This window comes from Rhinoderma darwinii, chromosome 3, assembly GCF_050947455.1.
Source record: "Rhinoderma darwinii isolate aRhiDar2 chromosome 3, aRhiDar2.hap1, whole genome shotgun sequence".
In the NCBI taxonomy this organism is placed as follows: domain Eukaryota; kingdom Metazoa; phylum Chordata; class Amphibia; order Anura; family Rhinodermatidae; genus Rhinoderma; species Rhinoderma darwinii.
In genome coordinates, this window is record NC_134689.1 from 74164334 (window position 1) to 74178633 (window position 14300).

Genomic DNA, 14300 nt, shown 5'->3' on the forward strand with positions numbered 1-14300 from the left:
ATTCAGAAAGTGTATTAACCCTTTAGGCGTTTCACAGGAATTAAAGCAAAGTAGAGGTGAAAGTTATAAATTTCATTTTTTTTTTACAAAATTCATTTGTAATACATTTTTTTCTATACCACAGAAGGTTTTACCCGAGAAATGTAACTTATTATATATTGCCCAGATTCTGCAGTTTTTAGAAATACCCCACATGTGGCCCTAGTGCGCTAATTTACTGAAATACAGGACTCAGAAGCAAAGGAGCACCTAGTGGATTTTGGGGCCTCCTTTTTTTTAGCATATATTTTAGGTACCATGTCAGGGTTGAAGAGGTCTTGTGGGGCCAAAACAATAAAGACCCCCAAAAGTGACCTCATTTTGGAAACTACACCCCTCAGGGAATTTATCTAGGGGTATAGTTAGCATTTTGAACCCACAGATTTTTTGCTAAATTTATTTGAATTAGTTTGTGAAGATGAAAATCTACTTTTTATCTGAAAAAACGTAGAAATTTTTAATTTTTTCAAGGAATAAAAGAGAAAAAACACCCCAACATATGTAAAGCAATTTCTCCTGATTATAGCAATACCCCATATGTGGTAATAAACTGCTGTTTGGACCCACAGCAGGACTTAGAAGGGAAGGAGCACCATTTGGATTTTGAAATTCTGATTTTGCTGGAATAGTTTTCAGTGCCGTATTGCGTTTGAAATGCACTGGAGGGAACAAAATAGGGGAAACCCCCGGAAAGTGACCCCATTTTGGAAACTACACTCATCAAGGAATTTTTCTAGGGGTAAAGTTAGCATTTTGACCCCACGGTTGTTTTGCTGAATTCATTGGAATTATTCTGTAAAGGTAAAAATCGACTTTTTTTCTGAAAAAAGGTAGCCATTTTTAATTTTTACAAGGAATAAAGGAGAAAAGGCACCCCAACATTTGTAAAACAATTTCTCCCGATTACGGAAATATGCCATATGTGGTAATAAACTGCTTTCTGGACCCACAGCAAGGCTTAGAAGGGAAGGAGCGCTATTTGGCTTTTGGAGCTCAAATTTAGCTGAAATGGTTTTTGGGTGCCATGTCGCATTTGCAAAGCCCCCGAGGGACCAAAACAGTGGAAACCCCCCAAAAGTGGAAATTAGAACCACTTAAAGAATCTATCTAGGGATATAGTGGGCATTTAGACCCCACACGTCTTTTGCTGGATTTATTAGAATTAGGCCGTGAAAATGAATATCAACATTTCTTCCACTAAAATGTTGCATTTTTTCAATTTCACAAAGGATAAAGGGGGAAAAAGCTGCCCAACATTTGTAAAGCAATTTCTCCCGAGTACGGCAATACCCCACGTGTGGTCATAAACGGTTTTTCATTAGAAAGTAATTAACCCTTTCTGGACTGATCCATTTTTTTATTTTCCTTCTTCGTTTTTTCCTCCCCGCGTTCCAAGAGCCACAACTTTTTTATTTTTCAGTCAATAGAGCGGTATGAGGGCTTATTTATTGAGGGACGAGCGGTCGTTTTTATTGGTACCATTTTTTGGTACATACAACTTTTTGAGCACTTTTGATTCAATTTTTAGGTAGAGCCAAGGTGACCAAAAAACAGTGATTTTGCTGTTTTAAATGCTTTATTTTTCACGTGAGATGCTCCACACATCACCCCCCACACTAAGACATGCTATGTCGTGGTGTGCGCAGGGGTTAATGTGCAGCGGATGGTACAGAGTGAAAATTACAATTTTCCACTCATATGCCATTTTAGTGCACTACATGTTATGCCCAGTTTGTGCCACTGAAGACGAATACCTCATAAAATATTAAGCGGGTTCTCCTGGGTATGGCGATGCCATATCTATGGGCGTAAACTGGTGTTTAGGCACGCTGCAGGGCTCAGAAGGGAGGGAGTGGCATTTGGCTTTTGGGGCGCAGATGTAGCTTGGTAGTGGTTCTGTTTGGGGTTTTACTGGTGTTTCAGTTTATAATGTGGGGGCATATGTAATCTGTGCGGAATACATCAGGGTACATGTTATCTGTGCGGGGTACATCAGGGTATAATAAGAGGGTATAATAATGCAGTAAATACATAATAATCCATAGATATGTGGTCAGTGTCGCACTGATAAAAGGCGCCCGATCTTATCCGCTTTTGGAACACTCTGCACATTTTGCATCGCCATATTCTGAGAGCCAGAACGGTTTTATATTTTTTCCACCAGAGCTGTGTGAGGGTTTAGGGTATGTGCACACGCTAGCTGTCATTTACGTGTGAAAAAACAGACTGTTTTCAAGAGAAAACAGCTGCCTCGTTTCACACGTAAATGCTCCTCCTCGCATTTTGCGAGGCGTCTGAGACGCTCGTAAATCTTGAGCTGTGCTTCATTGAGTACAATGAAGAACAGCTCAAATTACGTGGCAAAGAAGTGTCTTGCACTTCTTTGCCGAGGCAGTCCATTTACGCGTCGTCGTTTGACAGCTGTCAAACGACGACGCGCAAATTACAGGTCGTCTGCACAGTACGTCGGCAAACCCATTCAAATGAATGGGCAGATGTATGCCGACGTATTGTAGCCCTATTTTCAGACGTAAAACGAGGCATAATACGCCTCGTTTACGTCTGAAAATAGGTCGTGTGAACCCAGCTATATTCTTTGCGGGGCAATCTGTAGTTTTCATTGTTGCCATTTTGGGGTACCAGAAATTTTTTTGATCACGTTTTATTACATTTTTTGGCAAGCAAGGTGACCAAAAACCATCAATTCTGACACTGTTTTTTATTCTTTTTTTTTATGGCGTTTACCCTGGGCTATAAATTACCATTATATTTTATACTGCGGGTCGGTACGATTACGGCGATACCATATGTATATAATTTTTTGATGTTTTGCAGCGTTTGCGCAATAAAATCACTTATTTATAAAATAAATTATTTTTTGTGTCACCGTATTCTGAGAGCGATAACACTTTTATTTTTCAGTCAAAAATGCGGTGTAAGGGCTTATTTTTTGCGGGACGGGATGTAGTTTGTATTGGTACCATTTTGGCGTACATGCGACTTTTTGATCACTTTTTATTGTATATTTTGGGAGTGTTGGTAACCAAAAAATTGTGATTCGGGCACGGTTTTTCGTTTATTTTTTTCGCGTGTTCACCGTGCGGGAAAAATAATATTACAGTTTTATAGTTGGGGTCGTTACGAACGCGGTGATAACAAATATGTGTATTTTTTTTATCATGTTAATTTTTTTCCTATAATAAAAGACTTATTATAGGAAAAAAAGCATTCTTTGTTTATGTCACTTCTAACTTTTATTTTTACACTTTTTCAAAACATTTTTATTATCTTTTTTTTACTTTTTTTAACTTGTCCCAATAGGGGACACTTAGACTTGCAGCTTTGATCGCTGCTAGAACGTAGTGTAATGTGTTCTAACTGACATTGTGACGTAACTGTCACACTGACAGGAAGCATCGGAGTACCGGCCGGAGGCTGATCCTCCGAGGCTTCCGTACATGGCAACCCGGAGGTCATTGTCTGGCCTGTGGTTGCCGTGAGAAGGATCGCCAGCCACCGCAAATACATGTGGCGGGCTGCCGATCCGCTGTAAACCTCTTCAATGTGGTGATCGCAATCGACCACCGCATCGAAGGGGTTAATTGCCGATTTCAGCGGCGACAGGCCGCTGATCGGCAACAGGGAGAGCAGGGCTGACACCCTGCACAGTTAACCGCCGCTGCGGTGTAGCGCCGCGCGGCGGTTAGCTGTCAAAGCACTGACGCTAGTGAACGTCAAGGTGCGCGAAGTTACTGAACACATTGACGTTCATTAACGTCAAGGTGCGGGAAGGGGTTAAAATGATACGACCAGCAGATGATTGGGTGTTTGCTCGTTCATCTGCGGATCGCTGCCCTTTTTACACAGCTCAATTATCAGCAACGAGCGTTATATGAATACTAGTCTGCCCGATAATCGTCCTGTGTAAAGAACATTTTAGGCTAAGTTCACACTGAGTTTTTTGACGAGTTTTTTTTACGCGGAAACCGCGCCGCAAAACTCGTCAAAAACTGCCCTAAAATGCCTCCCATTGATTTCAATGGGAGGCGTCGGCGTCTTTTTCCCGCGAGAAGTAAAACTGCCTCGCGGGAAAAAGAAGCGACATGCCCTATCTTCGGGCATTTACGCCTCTGACCTTTCATTGACTTCAATGGGAGGCAGAGAAAGCGTATTTCGCTGTGTATTATGCCCGCGGCGCTCAATGGCCGCGGGCGAAAAACGCAGCGAAAATCGGCGTGCAGGGAGAGGAAAATGTGCCTCAAACTTCCAAACGGAATTTTGAGGCAGATATTCCTCCTGCAAAAAACTCAGTGTGAACATAGCCTTAGACTCATGTCCTGGTTACTACACTTCAGTGGAAAGCTACCGGCAGTCGCCACTAGGGGGAGCTACTGTAAATGTATTTATATTGTGCTAACTGACGTTAAAGAGGCTCTGTCACCACATTATAAGTGCCCTATCTCCTATATAAGGAGATCGGCGCTGTAATGTAGGTGACAGTAATGCTTTTTATTTAAAAAAACGATATTTTTTCACAAAGTTTGGAGCGATTTAAGTTTATGCTAATGAGCTTTCTTAATGCCCAAGTGGGCATACTTTTACTTTCGACCAAGTGGGCGTTGTACAGAGGAGTGCATGACGCTGACCAATCAGCATCATGCACTCCTCTCCATTCATTTACACTGCACTAGTGATATAGATATATCGCTATGTGCAGCCTCATACACAAGCCCTAACATTACTAGTGTCCTGATAATGAATACACATGAAATCCAGCCTGGACGTCATGTGTACTCAGAATCCTGACACTTCTGAATCTTTTTTTGTGAGATTCCAGCAACGGATACGAAATCTCGCGAGATCTCGGAGCTAAACGAGATTTGGTTTCACTTGCCGGAATCTCACAAAAAAAGATTCAGAAGTGTCAGGATTCTGAGAACACATGACGTCCAGGCTGGATTTCATGTGTATTCATTATCAGGACACTAGTAATGTTAGGGCTTGTGTATGAGGCTGCACATAGCGATATATCTATATCGCTAGTGCAGTGTAAATGAATGGAGAGGAGTGCATGATGCTGATTGGTCAGCGTCATGCACTCCTCTGTACAACGCCCACTTGGTCGAAAGTAAAAGTACGCCCACTTGGGCATTAAGAAAGGTCATTAGCATAAACTTAAATCGCTCCTAACTTTGTGAAAAAATATAGTTTTTTTAAATAAAAAGCATTACTGTGACCTACATTACAGCGCCCATCTCCTTATATAGGAGATAGGGCACTTATAATGTGGTGACAGAGTCTCTTTAACCCCTTAGTGACCATCCCATTGTAGGCCCTAATGACCGAGCTATTTTATTCGTTTTTCTATAGTCGCATTCAAAGAGCTCTAACTTTTTTATTTTTTCAGCACCCCACAGGTGTCTCATATATTTTATTAGAAATGGGCAGTGAAAATGAAAAATGACATTATTTTCCAATAAGACGCAGCATTAGTTAAAAATGTTTCATTTTCTCAACAAATAAAGGAGAAAAAACATTTGTAAAGCAACTTCTTCAGAGTATTGAAATACCCCACACGTGGTCATAAACTGCTATTTGGACACACAGAAAGGCTCTAAAGGGAAGGAGCGCCATTTAGTATTTGGAGTGGAGATTTTATAAGATTCGTTTTGTTGCAGTGAGCTATAGTACCAGTACAGTGGTACCCCCCGAAAAATTACCCCATTTTGGAAACTAGATCCCTCAAAGAATTGATCTAGGGGTGTAGTGAGCATTTTGACCGCACAAGTGTTTTGCAAAAATGAGTAAACAATAGATGTTGCAGATTGAAAATTGCTTTTTTCCACAAATATGCCATTTCAGTGCCCAATGTGTTGTGCCCAGCTTGTACCACCGTAGACACACATCCCATAAATTGTTAAGCGGGTTCTCCAGAATACACCATATGTGGTCATAAATTGCCGTTTGGGTACACTGCCAGGCTCAGTTGGACCACCATTTGGCTTTTGAAGCGCAGATTTTGCTTGGTGTATTAGTGGTATTTCAGCTTATAATGTGGGGGCATATGTGAAATGGGCGGAGTACATCAGGGTATATGTAAGCTGTGCGGAGTACATCAGGGTATATGTAAGCTGGGCGGAGTACATCAGGGTATATGTAATATGCGCGGAGTACATCAGGATATATGTAAGCTGTGCGTAGTACATCAGGATATATGTAAACTGTGGAGTACATCAGGGTATATGTAAGCTGTGCGGAGTACATCAGGGTATATGTTAGCTGGGTGGAGTGCATCAGGATATATGTAAACTGGGCGGAGTACATCAGGGTATATGTAAGCTGTGTGGAGTACATCAGGGTATATGTAATATGCGCGGAGTACATCAGGATATATGTAAACTGCGGAGTACATCAGGGTATATGTAATATGTGCGGGTACATCAGGCTATATGCAAGCTGTGAGGAGTACATCAGGGTATATGTAAGCTGGGCGGAGTACATCAGGGTATATGTAAGCTGGGCGGAGTACATCAGGGTATATGTAATATGTGCGTGTACATCAGGGTATATGTAAGCTGTGCGGAGTACATCAGGGTATATGTAAGCTGTGCGAAGTACATCAGGGTATATGTAAGCTGGGCGGAGTACATCAGGGTATATGTAATATGTGCGTGTACATCAGGGTATATGTAAGCTGTGTGGAGTACATCAGGGTATATGTAATATGTGCGTGTACATCAGGGTATATGTAAGCTGTGCGGAGTACATCAGGGTATATGTAAGCTGGGCGGAGTACATCAGGGTATATGTAAGCTGGGCGGAGTACATCAGGGCATATGTAAGCTGTGCGGAGAACATCATTGTATATGTAAGCTGGGCGGAGTACATCATTGTATATGTAAGCTGGTCAGAGTACATCAGGGTATATGTAAGCTGGGCGGAGTGCAACAGGTCATAATAGGATGATGTAATAAATGGGGAGAATGAATAATCCATGGATTGGTGTGGTCGCTTTGAACCAATTATTTTATGCACAGGCCGGGTTTATTGGGTATTATACAGAATATCTGCGCTCCAGTATTGCCTAATCTTTGATTTCTTCACTAGCCCTATAAGCCGCACAAGGCCCTAAAGTTTCCTCATCTCCGCTGCGTCTACAGGGTCCACCTGTGGGGTCCAGCAAATGACAATGTGGGGTATTTAGTGAAATTCTACTGGACCTAAAAAATGAGTCTGGGTCGTCATTTAGCATCATTGCGTTTTGAGAGCCATAACGTGTTATTTTTCTGAGCTGTGTGAGGGCGCGTTTTTTGTGGAACGAGCTGTAATTTTTATTGGTTCCATTTTGGGGTACATGCGATTTTTTTATCACTATTTATTCCATTTTTTGGGAGATGAGGAAACAACAAAACAGCAATTCTAGCACTTTTCTTTGTTTTTTTTTACAGTGTTCACCGTGCAGTATAAACAACATGTTAACTTTATTCTGCGGGGCGATACGATTACAGCGACACCAAATTTATATCGTTTTTTTACGTTTCACTACGTTCCCACAATAAAAATACTCTTTTCTAAAAAAATCATGTTTTAGTGTCGCCATTTTCTGACAGCCATAACTTTTTTATTTTTTAGTTGATATCGCTGCGGGATGGCTTGTTTTATGCGTGACGAACTGTAGTTTCTATTGGTACCATATTGCGTTACTTGCAACTTTTTGATCACTTTTTATTAAAAAATTATTTTTGAGACAAGATGACCAAAAACTAAAATACTGTCATTGTTTTTTATTAAAAATGTTTACGGTGTTCACCGTGCGGTAAAAATAATGTGATATTTTTATAGATCAGGCCGTTCCGAACGCGGCCATACCTATTATGTATAGGTTTTTTTCATATTTTAATTTTTTTTCTAATAAAGAAGTTGATCAGGGAAACAGGGCAAGGGTTGTTTTTATTATTTATTTATTATTTTTTAACTTTTATTTATTTATTTTTCTTTCACATTTTTTTTTACATTTTTTACTTTTTCTTTTACATTGACCTGGGGACTTGAAGATCTGGTCTTCTGATCCCCGGTACGATACACTGCACTACTTGTGCAGTTATCACAAAGAGAAAAATCAGAGCCTTTAACACCAGTATATATATATAAAAGTTTCAAACTTTATTATACAAACACAATAAATATTTAAAATCACATAAAGAAACGACTCTAGTATACATGGAGACTGTACCAAGTAAAGTTACTGCCTAGCATCTAAGGGTAGCTATGTGCATGGTTAAATATATTTCTGTTACAATTGCATCATGTCAGTAGTGCACCACTTCCAAAGAAGTATAGAGAGAATTAGTCAATAGTAAAGAACAGGGTAATGTCTCTATAGATAGAAGTTTATAAATATGGAAAAGTGCAATGCCTGTCAGACAGAGTAACAGGAAATGGAAGGCATAACTGCTGGATTATAAAGCTTACCCATAGATAAAATCACGCCAGTGCAACGAACAGCGGTATCAGCTCCACTACATAGACCCCAACGCGCGTTTCGCCACGATGTGCTTCCTCAGGGGGATGTATATTGGTGTGTGTCCTGTCCCTATCTTTATATAGTGTTCCAACCATAATACTATGACGCTATTCAATTGCGCATCATCGCCGGGACCGCCGGAAGCGAGGCAGTCCCCACATCCGGCTCTCGGCACGGCAGCACGTGTCCGGATTCCCGACGCGTAACGGGAGTTCCGGACATGCGCAGTGCGCCTCAAGAGGCGGAGGGGGAGAGCATCACAAACAGCGGCCACAGCGAGCATGCGCACGACGGCGTCAGAGTCCAGGTATATCGGAGCAACTAGATACAGTGTATCAACTACTATAGTTGCGATCTGCATCTACCCTTCTCTGTATATATTTATTTTATAAACAATGTGGTTGTGTATGTATGCAATAAAGATGATTCCCCTATATTCATTAACCAGTATGTGTATCTGTCTATATAATAGACAGAAAAGATCGAGATTTACAGTTCAACCCATTTATGTAGCTGCAAATAAGTGCATGTGACTACAGGATAGATGTAGAAGTGAAAAATATAATATAATATTGAAAGGAGAATAGTAATGAAAAACATAAACGATATGGAAAATTTTATGAAAAATTGTTTATTTTTTTTTTGTTTAAATATATAGTGAATTGATAATAAAACATAAATAGGAATAAATAAATAATAAATAAAGACTAATGAAAAAACGTGCTACCACCCAAGTGAGAAGTAATATATAATAAGGGGTCCGAAAGTGACCCAATTACGTGACAAAGGAAGAGGCATATGCCAAATATTAAGAGAGCCATTAGTTTATATAGAATATACATTGCATATCAAAATCAAGATAATCCAAACATATATAAATTTATATACAGTCAAACTCCATTAGTGCTTAAACTAGATCAATCACCAGAAAGAATTAATAGCCAAATGGGTGAAGGGAAAACAACCCATCGATCAAACAATATATGGGAACTGGCTAATGGGGTCCCACTATATATATCGAAGAGTTTTACATCCACATTGCACAAATAGACATATCTCAGCTGGTAATCACATCGCGTTTTCAAAATTTATAGACCATATCATATCCCACAATCAGTAGTTAAAAATAAGTAATGATATTATCCACATATGATGGTATAACTACTCCGAGGACATCATATCCATCTGCCCACAAAGACATTTCCCATACAACGCAATGATAAATTCACTCAAATATCCACATGTTTAAGGTCCATACCACACTAGCAGGATAGTTTACCTACTATCCATACATGAGAGACAAAGTTTACATTTAGCATAAAATATGGAGATAGATGTTAAGTAGATTGTCCCACGGAGTTCCAGAATGTTCCGGCCCAATCCATGGAGTCGGGTCACAGATGTTTGGTACATCGCATCTAGTATCTAATAAGAGGGGCATATAGAACACAAAATTAAAATACACAGAATATATATAATAAAAACCGATGGGTGGTAGAGATTATCACGTACATTATTATAGAAATGGGACAAAGCTGAGACTTTCATTAAGTCCCCTTGGTGTCATGGATCCCAGCATGACAATCCATGTGCATTCCCTTTGCGCCAAAACCTTCCTCACATTGCCCCCCCTGATGCCACAGTGTATCCTGTCAATACCCTTTACCAAAAAGGTTGACGGGTTGCAGTCATGATACCTCTTAAAGTGCCGAGGTATAGTTTTCAATTGTGTCGGGTCATCCACCTCCTTGGCCCCCAGTATATCACGTACATGTTCTCGAGTACGGATTCTCAGTTCGCGAGAGGTCAATCCAATGTAAATTTTTGAACAACCACATGTAGCATAGTAGATCACATGTGTAGTACTACATGAAATATATTCACGGATATCAAAATGTCGTTCTCCATCTGCTGAGGAGAAATTGGTTGCCCGACAAATATTAGCACATGCTCTACATTTGCCGCAAGGATAACATCCTTTTCTGGGTCCACGGGAACCAAAGGGTGATATCTGATGAGGGACATAGTGGCTTTTAACAAGGAAATCCCTTAGGTTCCTTGCTCTTCTTGCAGTCATAAGGGGTCTGTCGGATAAATTCAGAGCTAGATGTGGTTCCGACATAAGAATGGGCCAGTGGTGTTCCAGGATACTCCGCATCTTGTTCCACTGCCCATTATAGGTAGAAATAAAACGTACCGCAGGCTGACTATCAGATTGTTTTTTCGATTTGAGAAGATCATTACGCGGTGTCATTTTAGCTCTTCTGTATCCCCACTTAATGGACCTATTACTGTATCCTCTGTCCATAAATCTATTCCTCAGATCTACTGATTGTTTTTCAAAAAGGGCATCAGACGAGCAGATCCGCCTCATCCTCAGGAATTGGCCAACCGGGATGGCTTTAATTGTGGATGGGGTGTGGGCCGATGAGGCATGCAGCAACGAGTTAACCGATGTAGATTTGCGAAATACATCTGTATGCAAAAAACCTTGGTTGTCAGAAAAAATCCGTATGTCCAAGAATTCTACTTGGTGACGATGGTATTTGTATGTTAGTTTAATATTGAACGGATTGAGGTTCAGTTGCTGCATGAACCCCATCAGGCCAGACTCCGATCCCTGCCAAATAAAGAAAATATCATCGATATATCGCAGCCACATCTGTACCTGGTCGGCAGCGTGGGCGCCGTCCCCCAGAAAAACCTGTCTCTCCCAAAGTCCCAGAAACAGGTTTGCATAGGACGGCGCACACGCCGCCCCCATCGCCGTACCCTGCCGCTGCAGATAGAAAACGTCCTTGAATACAAAGAGATTGTGACTCAAAATAAATTGTAATAATTCAAGGATAAAGTCACATAATTGGCCATCCCGGTTGCCGGTCCCCAGGAAGAAACGGACCGCCTCCAGCCCGTCCTGATGCCTAATGCTCGTATAAAGTGACTCAATATCTGCAGTCACAAGATACATGTCTGATTCCACCTGGATATCACTAACCCTCCCAAGGACGTCCGTCGTGTCCCTGACATAGGAAGGTAAATCATATACCATAGGTTTCAAATAGTGATCAATGAATTTACATATTGGATCACATAATCCATCTATCCCGGACACAATTGGACGTCCCGGGGGGTCAATGGGATCCTTGTGGATCTTGGGTAACAAATATAAAGTCGGAATTCTGGGATCCTCAGTAATAAGCCCATCATGAATTTTCTTGGGAATAATACCTGCATCTAAAGCCCTATCTACAATAGTTCTTAGTTCCTCGGAGAAACGGACAATTGGATTGTTCGATAACTTCTCATATGTCGCCCTATCACGTAGCTGTCTGAAAACTTCCTTCTCATATTTGACTGTTGGCCAAACCACAACTTGTCCGCAGCCTTAAACACTACGTCATCCAAGGCTTGAAGCTCTTTCAGTGCCTTTCTTTGAATGTGAGTTAAATTGTCTCTTGTGTTTCTGCTTGATAATTTTCTAAAGTCCTCGGCAACCATCTTTGTGAAGATTTCTACCTGTGGGCAAAGGGACAAGGGGGGAAACTTAGTGGATTTGGGCACAACAGCAGATGGAAACGTACCTTGTGTGTCTGAGGTCTGTTCCAATAGGAGATCTTCCAATGCTCGTAAAGTCTCCCTTTCTGCTTGACTATTAAGCTCCTCACCACCCCTATTGTGTAACTCACACAGCCGTGGTGTCAGCAAACTCACACAGCCGTGGTGTCAGCAGTATTTTAATTTTGTGTTCTATATGCCCCTCTTATTAGATACTAGATGCGATGTACCAAACATCTGTGACCCGACTCCATGGATTGGGCCGGAACATTCTGGAACTCCGTGGGACAATCTACTTAACATCTATCTCCATATTTTATGCTAAATGTAAACTTTGTCTCTCATGTATGGATAGTAGGTAAACTATCCTGCTAGTGTGGTATGGACCTTAAACATGTGGATATTTGAGTGAATTTATCATTGCGTTGTATGGGAAATGTCTTTGTGGGCAGATGGATATGATGTCCTCGGAGTAGTTATACCATCATATGTGGATAATATCATTACTTATTTTTAACTACTGATTGTGGGATATGATATGGTCTATAAATTTTGAAAACGCGATGTGATTACCAGCTGAGATATGTCTATTTGTGCAATGTGGATGTAAAACTCTTCGATATATATAGTGGGACCCCATTAGCCAGTTCCCATATATTGTTTGATCGATGGGTTGTTTTCCCTTCACCCATTTGGCTATTAATTCTTTCTGGTGATTGATCTAGTTTAAGCACTAATGGAGTTTGACTGTATATAAATTTATATATGTTTGGATTATCTTGATTTTGATATGCAATGTATATTCTATATAAACTAATGGCTCTCTTAATATTTGGCATATGCCTCTTCCTTTGTCACGTAATTGGGTCACTTTCGGACCCCTTATTATATATTACTTCTCACTTGGGTGGTAGCACGTTTTTTCATTAGTCTTTATTTATTATTTATTTATTCCTATTTATGTTTTATTATCAATTCACTATATATTTAAACAAAAACAAAAAATATTTTCATAAAATTTTCCATATCGTTTATGTTTTTCATTACTATTCTCCTTTCAATATTATATTATATTTTTCACTTCTACATCTATCCTGTAGTCACATGCACTTATTTGCAGCTACATAAATGGGTTGAACTGTAAATCTCGATATTTTCTGTCTATTATATAGACAGATACACATACTGGTTAATGAATATAGGGGAATCATCTTTATTGCATACATACACAACCACATTGTTTATAAAATAAATATATACAGAGAAGGGTAGATGCAGATCGCAACTATAGTAGTTGATACACTGTATCTAGTTGTTCCGATATACCTGGACTCTGACGCCGTCGTGCGCATGCTCGCTGTGGCCGCTGTTTGTGATGCTCTCCCCCTCCGCCTCTTGAGGCGCACTGCGCATGTCCGGAACTCCCGTTACGCGTCGGGAATCCGGACACGTGCTGCCGTGCCGAGAGCCGGATGTGGGGACTGCCTCGCTTCCGGCGGTCCCGGCGATGATGCGCAATTGAATAGCGTCATAGTATTATGGTTGGAACACTATATAAAGATAGGGACAGGACACACACCAATATACATCCCCCTGAGGAAGCACATCGTGGCGAAACGCGCGTTGGGGTCTATGTAGTGGAGCTGATACCGCTGTTCGTTGCACTGGCGTGATTTTATCTATGGGTAAGCTTTATAATCCAGCAGTTATGCCTTCCATTTCCTGTTACTCTGTCTGACAGGCATTGCACTTTTCCATATTTATAAACTTCTATCTATAGAGACATTACCCTGTTCTTTACTATTGACTAATTCTCTCTATACTTCTTTGGAAGTGGTGCACTACTGACATGATGCAATTGTAACAGAAATATATTTAACCATGCACATAGCTACCCTTAGATGCTAGGCAGTAACTTTACTTGGTACAGTCTCCATGTATACTAGAGTCGTTTCTTTATGTGATTTTAAATATTTATTGTGTTTGTATAATAAAGTTTGAAACTTTTATATATATATATATATATATATATATATATATATATATATATACTGGTGTTAAAGGCTCTGATTTTTCTCTTTGTGATAACTGATTATCATAGAGCCGCCTTAATGATATGGGGGGACATTTTTGGCTTATAAAAGAGTTCCCAACCCTTATTACAATCCTGTTTGGAGTCTAT